This window comes from Dipodomys ordii, unplaced genomic scaffold, assembly GCF_000151885.1.
Source record: "Dipodomys ordii isolate 6190 unplaced genomic scaffold, Dord_2.0 Scaffold6, whole genome shotgun sequence".
Taxonomy (NCBI): domain Eukaryota; kingdom Metazoa; phylum Chordata; class Mammalia; order Rodentia; family Heteromyidae; genus Dipodomys; species Dipodomys ordii.
The window spans coordinates 6373402-6386859 of NW_012267222.1; the positions used below are offsets into that span (position 1 = coordinate 6373402).

At 45.5% G+C, this 13458-nt stretch overlaps 1 protein-coding gene across 1 annotated transcript in view; it reads left to right on the forward strand.

The window, feature by feature from the left end:
• Nucleotides 1-13458, forward strand: part of Pex14 (peroxisomal biogenesis factor 14) — a 148418-nt gene that overhangs the window by 910 nt on the left and 134050 nt on the right. The window lies entirely within an intron of this gene.

Below are 13458 nucleotides of genomic sequence, written 5' to 3' on the forward strand. Positions count from 1 at the left end.
ACTCGGACCGCTCGGGGCGACGGGGACAGCCCGGGCTCCGGGGCAGGCGCCGCGCTCGGGCCCCGGGCTGTGGCCTTCCGAGCCCCTCCGGCGCTTCGCCGGCCGCTTCGGCCAAATCCTGCCCCAGGGAGGTCGGGTGCTGACGCCGGGGCTTGAACCCAGATCCGCGTGAGTCCACCTAGTCAGACCCCCCACGTTTCAGTTGAGTTAGGATTAGACCTAGAGAATAGTAATCTAGTCAGTGAAAGTTCCGCCCGGGCCGTCACCTTAAAGAGCTTTAGCGGTGTACTTCCCTTCCCTCCTCGGCCTGAGACTGCTGCTTAATGATTCTTACCGTCTGTCTCCTTCGTGATGCATCTGTTACAGGAATCGCACTTTAAGGAGTTGGAACGCTTAAAGGTGTCCTCCAGTTTCTGTGAGCAATTCAGGAAGATGTCGGCACTGTACAGCCACACCAGGGGGTCTGGAGATTGGGGTGTCTGAGAAGAAAGGGCCCTCTTTCTTGCCTGATCCCTCTTAGGTTGTTGCAATGCCCAGGCTCCTCAGGGTCGGGCTTTCTCTGAACTGTTCTGTGTTAGGATTGCCTTAGGCTGGTGTTCAAGGGTGGTGTGTTCTCAGTTCTTGATTCCTGTAGGATTCCTGGGTTTCACCAGTGCAGTGCGGGCTGCTGAAAGTCTAGCCCCATTGTCGTGCTCCAGGGATTCCTTCGGTTCTGGAAGTTGCAGTTTGTTTGATTTTTCAGCCCTGCCTCCCCTTTACCCTCCCTTCCAAAGCTGATAAAGTTGAGATTGCACCAGAATGCTCTGGCAGCATGGAGAAAACTTAAACCCCTCTAGTTACCAAGCCGAGTCTGGGACTCTGGATCCTCCTGTCTCAGCATTCTCAATATAGGGATGACAGATGTGCATGGCTGTACCAGGGTAATTTGCATTTAAATGATGCAGTTATCTTTGGCAGTTGCCTATTTCATTTTCAAGTCCTTACCAACCTGATTATTTTCCATTTTCCCAGTCAAAGGTGGGTGGGATTGAAAGAGCCATTTGGATAATTCCTTGAACCTGGTTGGTATGTGAAAAGAGTTGCATTGGGTTGGACCTGTGGAGCTGAGCCAGAATTCTGTCTCTCCCAAACAGTTTGGTAGTTGGCCCTGTGATATCGGCCTCTGTTCACATAGGTGAACAATTGTCTTTCTTTGAGAGACAGTGTAGAGTTAGGTTTCTAGTACAGGCTCTCAAGCAAGCCCCCTTGGCTTGGAATCCTAGCCTCATACTTACTAACAGTGTGATCTTGGATAGGTTACTTAATTTTTTTTTTTTTTTTGGTCCAGAACTTAGGGCCTTGAGTGCCATCTCTTGGCCTTTTAGTTCAAGGTTGGTGCACTATCACTTAAGCCACATCTCCACTTGTTTTTTTGTTTTTTGTTTTGCTGGTTAAGTGTAGATTAGTCTCAGAGACTTTTCTATGTAAAAGTATAAATATGTGGGGCTGGGAATGTGTCTTAGTGATAGAGTACTTACTTTACATGTATGAAGCCCTAGGTTCGATTCTTCAGTACCACATAAACCGAAAAAGCTGGAAGTGGCACCGTGGTTCAAGTGGTAGAGTGCTAGCCTTGAGCACAACGAGGCTCAGGGACAGTGTCCAGGCCCTGAGTTCAAGCTCTGGACTGGCAAAAATAAATAAATAAATAAAAATATATATGTGTATTTTTTACAGATCTCTGAAAATGTCATCCTAGAAGTAACATTATTCTCCATAACTACTATACCATTATCACACATAAAGGTTTTTTTTTGTGTTTGTTTTTTGCATATCCTGAGGCTTGAATTCAGGGCCTGGGTATTGTCCCTGAACTTCTTTTGCTCAAGGCCAGCACTCTACCACTTGAGCCACAGCACAGCACCACTTCTGGCTTTTTTTGTTTATGTGGTACTGAGGAATCGAACCTGGGGCTTCATGTGTGCTAGGCAAGCATTATACCACTAGCCACATTCTCAGCCCATATATGAAGTTTAATACTGATAAAGTATGTTATTTAATATATATTCTACATTGTAATTTATCCCACATTTTAAAATTCAGGGTTCAGTCAAGAAACAGATACTATTGGTTTTTCTCTTTAGTTTGTTTTAATCTAGATTTTTTTCCCCCACTGAGTGCTGATGGTTCACATCTGTAATCCTAGCTATTTAGAAGGCTGAGAGCTGAGGATTGTGGATCAGAAACAGCCAGGGCAGGAAAGGCTATGAGATTCTCCAACTTACCACCAAAGTGGAGCTAGAGTGGAGTTGTGGTTCAAATAGTAGAGCACTAGCCTTGAGCAAAAATTTTGCTCAGAGCCGGGCGCTGGTGGCTCACGCCTGTAATCCTAACTACTCAGGAGGCTGAGATCTGAGGATCGAGGTTCAAAGCGAGTGCGGGCAGGAAAGACCGTGAGACTCCTATCTCCAATAAACCACCAGAAAAACTGGAAGTGGCGCTGTAGCTCAAGTGGTAGAGCGCTCGCCTTGAGCTGAAGAGCTGAGGGACAGTGCCCAGGCCCAGAGTTCAAGCCCCAGGACCGACAAAAAAAAAAAAAATGCTCAGGAACCAACATTAAGACCCTAAGTTCCAAAGCCCCGGGACCACCACAATTTTTTTTCCTAAACTTTTTACTGTAGTTTGTACATATATTGGAGAGTATACAAGCCATGTATACAGCTTGGGGCATTTTCACAAAATAAATACGTATCTTTAATCAATAAGCAGATCAAGAGATCAGACTGGTTCTGAGTGTTGAGATGCATACTTGTAACCTCAGACCTAGGAGGCAGAGGCAGGAGATAGTGAATTGGAGGCTAACGTAGGCCATGTAAGCAAGTTGCAGGTCAGCCCAAGCTCTGTAGGGAACCACCCTACCCTCTCTCTCGCTCTTGCCCTCGCTTCATACGCGCATGCTCTACCATTTGAGCCACAGAGCCACTTTCAGCTTTATCTGTTTATGTGGTGCTGAGGAATTGAACCCAGGGCCTCATGCATGTGAAACAAGAACTCTACCATTGAGCCACATTCCCAGCCCCAGAAACCCTGTCTTGAAAGAAAGAGAGAGAAAGAAAGAAAAAGGGAGGAAGAAGAGAGAGAAAGGAAAGAAGGAAGGAAGAGAGAGAGAAAAAAAAGAAAAAGGAAGAAAGAAGAGAAAAAAGAAACCAAATCAGGCATTTTACTAGTATGCACAAATCCTTGGGTTCCCTCTAGCACCACAAGAAATAATCAAATATTCCAAAACTTCAACACACCCCCTCCCATTTCCATATCTTTCCTCTCAGTATCCTAACCCCCTAAAGGCTGATCTTACCTTGACTCAGTTTATCCCACTTTAATTTGATCTGTTTGTGGACTTTATGTAATGTGTGTCTGGCTTTTTTGTTGTTGTGGTGGTGGTGGTAGTGGTCAAAGGGCTTGAACTCAGCCAGGGTGCTGTCCCTGAGCTTTTTTTTTGTCAGTCTTGGCGCTTAACTCTGGGCCGGGGCATGGTCGGTCCCTGAGCTTCCTTTGCTCAAGGCTAGCACTCTACCATTTTAGTCACAGGACCATTTCTGCCTTTTTTGTGTTTATGTGGTACTGAGGAATGGAACCCAGGGCTTCATGCATGCTAGGCAAGCACTCTACCACTAAGCCACCTTCCGAGGCCCAGTAACACATATTTATTATCTCATATCTCATAATTTCTGTGGCTTAAGAGTCTGGACACAGGGTAGCTGAGTCTTACCAGGTACAGGCAAGGTTTGGGGGGTGGGGGTGGGGGTTGGGGTCTCATAGAGGGCTCAACAGGGCAATGGTTGGCTTTCTAGCTGATTCCTAGAGTTGAGTTCTTCATGGATTAGGGATGCTGTCAGCTAAAGGCCAGACTCAGTTTTTGGTCACATGGGACTTCCTATGTGCTTCTCAAAACCACTTGCTCCTCAAAGCCAAAATAGATACTGCAATCAGATATCATGCCCATGTTGATGTAATTATATACATCCTGTTAACTGCTCTACAAGATCACAGATCTGCTAGGGAGAATCTGGGGAAGGGAATGATGTAAAGGTACCAGTTCTGATTTTCTGGTAGTTAATTGGAGATAAGAATCTCATAGACTTTCCTGCTGGGGCTGGCTTCAAACTGTGGTTCTCAAATCTTAGCCTTCTGAGTAACTAGGATTAAAGGTGTGAGCCACCAGTGCCAGCTGTCCCTGAGCTTTTTTTTGTCGGTCGTAGTGCCTGAACTCTGGGCCTGGGCACTGTCCCTCAGCTCTTCAGCTCAAGTCTAGTGCTCTACCATTTGAGCCACAGCGCCACTTCTGGCTTTTTCTGCTTATATGGTGCTGAGGAATGGAACCCAGGGCCTCAAGCATGTAAGGCAAGCACTCTACCACTGAGCCACCTTCCCAGCCCCTCCCTGAGCTTTTGTGTTCAAGGCCAGTGCTTTACCACTTGTGCCACAGCTCCACTTCTGGCTTATTTTAGAACAGTTTATTGGAGATAAGAGTCTCAAGAACTTTTTTGCTTTGGTTGTTTTCAAACCATGATCCTCAGATCTCAGCCTCTGTAGTAGTTAGGATTATATGTGAGCCCCCAGTGCTTGGCTATATATTTTGTGTTTTGAGGTAGGCCTCACTAACTTTGCCTAGGCTGGCTCTACCACTTGAGCCATACCTCTGGCCTTACTTTTTTTTGTTGATTGTGGGGCTTGAACTCTGAGCCTGGGGGCTGTCCCTGTGCTCTTCAGCTCTTTTTTTGGTTGGTTGTGGGGCTTGAACTCTGGGCCTGGGGCCTGTCCCTGTGCTCTTCAGCTCAAGGTGAGCGTTCTATCATTTGAGCCATAGCACCACTTCCAGTTTTCTGATGGTTAATTGGAGATAAGAGTCTTGCAGGCTTTCCTGCCCTGGCTGACTTTGAACAATGATCCTTAGATCTCAGCTTCCGTGGCTCACACCTGTATGTATGTATGTATGTTTTTGTTTTATTTTTTGTCGGTCATGGGGCCTGAACTCTGGGCCTGGGCGCTGTCCCTCAGCTCTTCACCTCAAGGCTAGTGTTCTACAACTAGAGCCATAGCACCACTTCTGCCTTTTTCTTCTTATATGGTGCTGAGGAATCGAACCCAGGACCTTATGCATGCAAGGCACGCGCTCTACCACTGAGCCACTTTCCCAGCCCTTTGTAAATTTTTTTATTTATTTATTTTTTATTGTGAAAATACTGTACAGAGGTGTTACAATTACATGGGCAAGATCCTTTTTTTTAATTTTAAGGCAAGATCTCACTATGTAGTCCAGAACAGCCTTGAAATAGCACTCCTTCTGCCTTAGCCTTTTAAATTCTGTGATTACAGCTTGTGCCACCATGCCTGGCTGGATTTTGTGATCTTTAAAGAAAATTGACCTTTGTTCTTATGTGACTTAGATTTTTTTTTTTTTGTTGGTTGTGGGCTTGAACTCTGGGCTTGGGCACCGTCCCTGCAGTCTTCAGCTCAAGGCCAGTGCTCTACCGCTTGAGCCACAGCACCACTTCTGATTTTCTAGTTTTTTTTTTTTTTTGAGATAAGAGTTCTCATGGACCTTCCTGCCCAGGCTGGGTTTGAACTGCTATCCTCAGATCTCAGCCTCCTGAGTAGCTAGGATTATAGGTGTGAGCCACCGGCTCCCGGCTGTGACTTAGATTCTTTCAAGTCCTGCTTTTAAACTTTGCTAGGGTGATCCAGGGTAACATTTACTCTAGGGATAGTTTGATTCCTTATTAGGGTGCTTGAATGAGTAAGGAAGATACTCTACCTTGATCTGCCTGGGACCTATGACCCCTGTGGCTTTGGGAACTGTTCAGCTCAGGCTTCTCATTGCTTTTTCCTCCTCGTGGAATCTCACTCTATGCATGTTCAAATCTAAGTATCCAGCTTCAAGGGAGCAAAGCAGATTTCTAGAACTTTCTTTGTACGTAGCTCTTCCTCAGGGGAATCTGTTCTGCAACTTTCACCTGCCTTAGCCTTTCTGACCTCTGACCTGTGACTTAGTGAGATGGCCAGGATCTGTTGGGGGTGGCTACCTCCCTCTTACTGTTCTAAACTATCCTCCTGTCTTGGCAAGCAGCCAGAGTGAATGTTGGGCTCAGGTCATCTGTCCTGTTGTGTCGGGGCTCACGGCACCATGCTTCATGCTGTCCAGTGGCTGCAAGCAGGGGTTGGCTTCAGTAATGTGCTTAGTTTTCACATTGCTTTCCCCACTACAGGGCGGCCAGGAGCAGTGAGTCCGCCATTGATTTTGCACAGAGACATGACATGTTATGGCATTCATTACTTCTTCCGGTCAGCGCCTCACCTCACCCCTTGTCTCAGGCACAACCTGTCTACCACTGTGGTCCTTTTTGGGTGGGGGAGGGAGGGCTATTTATTTAATTATCTGTGGTATAGGATTGAACCAGAGCCTAGCACTTTCCAGGTGTTGGTGGCTTCAAAATTTTACTTTTTTTTTTTTTAAGCAGTAACGGGGTTTGAAGTTACAGCCTTGTGTTTGCTAGGCAGGTGCTCTTTCACTTGAGCCATGGCCCTAACTGTTTTTTGATTTGATTATTTTTGAGATAGAGTTTTATATTTTTTGCCTGAATTTGCTTAAACTTTGATCCTCCTATTTATGCATCCTGTGTAGTTAAGATGACCAACAGGTACCACTGTGCTCAGCCTTTTGAAAAATTGAGACAGGGTCTCTTGACCTTTATGCTTGGGTGGCTTTACACTATACAGTCCTCCTGATGTCTACCTCTGGAGTAGCTAGGGTTGTAGGAGTGAGCCACTGTGTTCTTTCCTTCTTCTTTATTCTTCTTCTTCCTCCTCCCTCTTCCTCTTAATCTTCTTGTCCTCCTTCCTTTTCTTTCTCTCCCTCTTCCCCTCTTCTTTCTCCTTCTCTTCCTTTTCTTCTTCCTTTTCCCTTCCTTCCTTCCTTCCTTCTTCCCGCCTTCCCTCCCTTACTTCCTTTCTTCCTTCCTTTCCTTCCCTCCCTCTTCCCCCCTCCCTCTTTTCCCCCTCCCTCTCTCCCTACCTCCCTTCCCCTTCCTTCCTTCCTTCCTTCCTTCCTTCCTTCCTTCCTTTCTTTCTTTCTATCTTTCTTTCTCTCTTTCTCTTTCTCTCATTCTCTCTTTCTTTCTCTTTTTCTCTATCTCTCTTTCTTTCGCTCTCTTTCTCTCTTTCTTTCATTCTTTTGTCAGTTATGGGGCTTGAACTCAGGGCCTGGGTGCTGTCCTTGAGCTTTTTTACTCAAGGCTAGTGCTCTACCACTTTGAGCCACAAAGCCATTTCTGGTTTTCTGGTAGTTAATTGGAGATAGGAGTCTCACGAACTTTCCTTAGATCACAGCCTCCTGAGTAGCTAGGATTACAGGTGTGAGCTACTGGTGCCCAGCTCCTCTTGTTGGGATCTGTTGGGCTGGATGCTGGACTTGACCATTTAACGGTATGATGTAGGAGCATATTGTGAAATGGTGGGTTTGACTGCACACCAACGGACCGGCTGAGCTGCTGGATCCAGCTTTGCCACCTTTTGAGCCAGTATGTGGAGTTACACGTGGAGACATGAGTGTGTCCTTTCTCATAATGAAGCAAGATGGCCAGGACTTCTTCCCAAGTCCTGTGTGTGGTTTGGTGGGGCAGTTTCTCTCTGGGTATGCTACAGCCCATCATTGGCTTGACTTTAGATGCTAGTGACCTTCAGAGACACACTTCTGAAAGGCCCTGGGAGAGAGCCTGCCCTTTGGACTAGAACTATTGGGCCACATCATTACATTGAGTAGGTGCTGGTGCCTCATTCCTGTAATACTAGATATTCAGAAGACTGAAGTCTGAGGATAGAAGTTTGAAGCTATCCCTGGCAGAAAAGTTCATGAGACTCTTTTTTTTTTTGTCGGTCATAGGGCTTGAACTCTGGGCCTGGGCGCTGTCCCTCAGCTCTTCAGCTCAAGGCGAGCTCTGTACCACTTGAGCTACAGCGCCACTTCCGGTTTTCTGGTGGTTTATTGGAGATAGGAGTCTCACAGTCTTTTCTGCCTGGGCTGGCTTTGAACCGCGATCCTCAGATCTCAGCCTCCTGAGTAGCTAGGATTACAGGCGTGAGCCACCAGCGCTCATGAGACTCTTATCTCCAATTAACTACCAAAAAGCTGGAAATGGAACTGAGGCTCAAGTGGTAAAGTGCCAGCCTTGAGCAAAATGCTAAGTAAGTCTGGTGCCAGTGGCTTATATCTTATCTCCAATTAACCACCCAAAAACCAGAAGTAAAGCTGTGAGTCCAGATGGTAAAGTGCTAGTCCTTGAGTGGAAAAAGCTAAGGGATGGCACCTAGGACCTGAGTTCAAGCCTCAGGATTGGCTCACTTGTATGTGAGTATGTTCTCTCTGTCTGGCTCTTTGTCTCTGTCTCTTCTCTCTCTCTCAAACATACACTCCTCTCCCCATCTCCCAAAAAGGAACTAGTCATGTTTGTGTGACATCCCAGGGAAAGACTGGTCCTCTGCTTAGTTCCTTTGTTTCAGTAGTTTCAACAAAAAAAATTTCAAGGCAGATTGTGAGGGTATATACCTGTAATTCCAGCTGAAGCAGGATAGTGCATTTGAGGCCAGCCTGGGTTATACTTATATTTACTGAGTGCCAGAGATATTCTGTCTTGGTTGCTGAGGGTACAGACTTCAATAGGATGATACATTAACTGTCTGCAAAAAGCTTAAAGTCTAGTGGGAAACCTGTGTGTGGTGGCTCATACCATAATCTGAGCTATTTGGAAGCAGAGAGAAGAGGATGGCTGTTAGAAGCCACCTTGGGCAAATATAATTGAGTGAGGAAAAAAACAGAAACAAAAAAGCAGGTAAGACCCTACATCAAAGCAGAACATGGTAAAAAGTACATCTGTGAATCCCAGCCTTGTGAGAGCCATACATAGAGGAAAGTTCATCATGAACTGGAAAATCATCTGGAATGTAGTTAGATTGGTGCAAACTGATAACCTTTTTTTAAAAAAATTGTTATTTTGAAGGTGATACACAAAGGGATTGCAATCATGAGTCAGGTAATGAGTACATTTCCTTTGATACTCACCCAGTTTTTCTCTCCCATCTTCACCCACTAGTTGTATAGTTCACTTTCATCAATGTCCAGTGAGCTCCACTGCTACACTTTTCACCATTTTTCCCTTGAGTTCTTTGCCCTTCCAGAAGATATACACATCATACATAAAGAAAAGATAGAGTCATCAAAAAATAAAAATTTAAATAATCTCTTGTTTCCTTATCTTTGAGGTTGTTTCTATATCTGTCTATAGATATCTATACATATTATTTTATATAAACATAAAGAGGCACATAGGGATTGGGCGTTTATGTTTCTCTCCTAAGAGTATCTTCTTTTGGTCTCACTGTGTGTGAATGTCTAGAATCCTATATAATTTATCTGTTCTAGTGCATTTTAGATTTGATTTCTGCATATCAGAGTAAACATGCTTTATTTGTCTCTCTAAGCTTGGCTTGCCTCATGATTTGTTCTGGTTCCATCCATTTCCCTACAAATGCCATAATTCTATTCTTCTAATGGCTGTGTAAACCTCCATTGTGTATAGGCACCACATGTTTGGATCTACATATCTGTTGTGGGGCTGTATCATGGCTATTGTGAATAGTGTGATGGTAAACATATGGAAACTCTTTTGATTGGTCTGGAAAAATCTGACTGTTGGCACAGTTGGAGAATGCTAGCTCCTGTTTAGTGCTTTGGAGCTTGGAGCTTGGAGCATGGGTCTGGTATGTCCAGGTCCCAAAGGCTCTGGGAAGCCAGGCCTTGAGGAATTTGGAGGAATTGGAGGGTGCTGTTGTTTCCGTTCCGTTGTCCAGGTGGCACCTGCAGCATTGCTTACATGCTTCACTTGCCCTGAAGATTTGAGGATGCGGTGTGTCTAGAGTGGCCACCACAGGCTCAGATTCAGAAGGACAGTGAGGCTTTATTTCCTTTTTTTTTTTTTTTGTTGGTCGTGGAGCTTGAACTCGGCCTGGGCACTTTCCCTGTGCTCTTCAGCTCAAGACTAGTGCTCTACTGCTTGAGCCACAGTGCCACTTTCAGCTTTCTGGTGGTTTATTGGAGATAAGAGTCTCACGGATTTTCCTGCCCAGGCTGGCTTTGAACCGTGATTCAGATCTCAGCCTCCTGAGTAGCTAGGATTACAGGCGTGGGCCACAGGCTCTTTCCTGTTTTTAAGAGGTGTGTGTGTGTGTGTGTGTGTGTTGTTTAGCTTTTTTGCTCAAAGCTGAATACTCTTAACACTTGAGCTATAGTTCCTCTTCTGGCATTTTCTGGTTTATCAGTAATGAGAATCTCTCGGGCTTTTCTGCTCAAGCTGGCTTTGAACTGTGATCTTCAAATCTGAGCCTCTCAAATAGCTACAAAGACAAGTGTGAGCCACCAGTGCCTGGCAGCTTAATTTTTGTTTTTAATAGGACACATTTACATGACACACTATTTAGAAAGATGTGAAAGGTTATGTGATGACACAGACCTACTTGGCATAGTACGCTGTTCAAACTTTGTCCCTTTGGCAAATATTAACTATGGAAGAGATGAACTGATTTTTCTTTCTGGCATCGGGAACTGAATGCTTGTGAATGGTAGACACATGCGGACTGCATCTGTATGAATTCAAAGCTGGTTGTATCCCAGAAGGACACCTGAGCCTTCCTTAGTACTTTTTTTTTTTGGGTCTGGTCGTAGGGCCTGAACTCTGGGCCTGGGCGCTGTCCCTCAGTTGTTCATATCAAGGCTAGCGCTATACCACTTGAGCCACAGCACCACTCTCTGGCTTTTTTCTTTTTGCTTATGTGGTGCTGAGGAATCGAACCCAGGGCCTCATGCATGCAAGGCAAGCGCTCTACCACTGAGCCACCTCAGTACTTAACTTTGTCTGGTCAAATAGCCTACATTGCTATTTTGAGGGTTGACTAGAACTGCCTATAATGCAATGGGATCTCTAAACAAAAGTGATTATTTCAGCCAGCTCCTGGTGCCTCATGCCTGTAATCCTAGATGCTCCAGGAAGCTAAGACCTGAAGATTAAGGTTCAAAGCCAGCTCGGGTAGGAAAGTCCGTGAGATTCTATTTTTTTTTTTTTTTTTGTCATGGAGCTTGAATTCTGGGCCTGAGCACTGTCCCTCATCTTTTCAGCTTAAGGCTAGCACTCTACCAGTTGAACCACAACACCACTTCCAGTTTTCTGGTGGTTTATTGGAGATAAAGAGTTTTATAGCCTTTCCTGCCCAGGCTGGCTTTGAACCATGATCCTCAGATCTCAGCCTCCTCAGTAGCTAGGATTATAGGCATGAACCACCGGTGCATGGCTCCGTGAGACTCTTAACTCCAGTTAACCACCAGAAAACCAGAAGTGGTGCTGTGGCTCAAGTGGTAGAGCACTAGCCTTGAGCTGAAGAGCTGAGGGACAGCACCCAGGCCCAGAGTTCAAGCCCCACGACTGACAAAAAAAAAAAAAAAAAAAAAAGTGATTATTTTGATGAACAGGGTTTGCTATCTGAATCACCATGGGCAAATTATCTCATCTCCCTTACCTCAGAAGCAGCAGTATTTTGAGCACTCGCTTTGAGAATAAACAAAGACCCAAATATGTGTTGGCCCTCAGAGGTAGTATCTGCCATGTGGATTACAGGAAGCCCTCAGGACTACAGTGAACTTTACCCCGTACTTATGTGTTATGAGTGAGACCCTTGTTTTGTTCTTTGTGCTCATTCATTCACGCAGCAAATATTTATAGAAGGCCTGATCTGTGCCTGGCTCTCCTAGACTCCCTGCATACGATAAGCAAACACAATTTCTGCCATGTGGTTAGGATGACCCATCATTCAGATGGTCATACAAGTGTAGAATTGTGGTTCTGCTCAATTGTTTTATTTGCTTACTTATTTATAAATTTTTTGTGTTAATACTGAGGCATAAATTCAGTGCCTCACATTTTTACTTAGCTTTTTTGATCAAGGGGTTGGTGCTCTCCAGTCAAGCTGCAACTCCACTTCCGGCTTTTTGGTGGTTAATTGGACAGTCTCAGGGACTTTCTTGCCCATGCTGGCTTAGAACCTCTCTCTCTCTCTCTAGTTCTCATCCTCCTGAGTAGCTTGGATAGCAGGTGTGAGCTACTCATGCCTGGCAACCATGTGTTTCTTGTGGATAAAGGTGGCCATGTGAGAGCTTAGGTATGGTCAGAGATGAGAGGACTCGAAGGCCACACTGAGGACTTCTTCCTGTCTTCTCAAAGCAGTGAGAAAGAAACCCTTCATGACTTACAGGGTAGATGAGTGGACCAGGAAGGAGATGATCTAGTTGTCTTTTGGGAATGATAGTTTATATTGTGGAAATGTATTGGAAGTGAGCCAGTATAGATGTGGACAAGCTCATTAGAAGACTGTTGCCATGGTCCAAGCAAGAGATTTTGGAAACTTGGATCAGCGAGTAGAGTTAATAGAAGAGGTGCGATGAAGCTGGCCACCTGTGACTCAGGCCTGTATCTCGCTACCCAGGAGGCAGACGTCCAGAGGATCCCTGAAACCAGCATAGGCAGTAAGTCTGTGAGGCCAACTCCAAAATAATCAGCAAAAAGCAAGGCTGGAGGTGTTGCTCTAGTGGTAGAGCACCAGTGAAGCAAGTTTGAGGTCCTGAGTTCAAACTTCAGTGTTGTGCTGAGTGCTGGTGGCTCACACTTGTAATCTTAGCTATTCAGGAGGCTGAGATCTGAGGATTTAGGTTTGAAGCCAGCTTGGCAGAAGAGTCTGAGAATTTATATCCAATTAAGTACCAGGAAACTGAAGTGAAGGTGTGGCTCAAGTAGTAAAGCGCCAGCCTTGATTGAAAAAGCCAGGTAAGAGTGCAAGGCCCTGAGTTCACCGTCCAGTATCATGATAAAAAAATACCCCCCAAAGGAAAGGAGGAAGAAAAAGAAGAGAAGGGAAGGGAAGAAGAAGGGAGGTAGAGGAAGGGAAGGGAGGGGAGAGGAAGTAGGGGAGGGAAGGGAAAAGGAAAGGGAAAGAGAGAAAGATTCCATGGCTACTTAAAGATGGAGGGAATATTGGCAAGACATGATAATGGGTTAACTGGGACATGAGGGAAGAGAGACTCTGGAGGGCCTTTTAGATTCTACTTTGTGTAGATTGGCGAAATTTATGCCCTTTGCTCAATCACGTAGCATTGGCAGAAGACACCTGTGGCTGAGGGAGGGTTTGTAAGTCTGCTGTGGGACATGGCAGTCCAAGGGAAGGCAGATGGCAGTGAGACGCCGTGCTCAGAGGTACATGGCCTAGGGAATCTTTTTTATTGGTGGGGGGTTGTGGGGCTTGAACTCTGGGCCTGGGCGCTGTCCCTCAGCTCTTCAGCTCAAGGCGAGCGCTCTACCACTTGAGCCACAGCACCACTTCTGG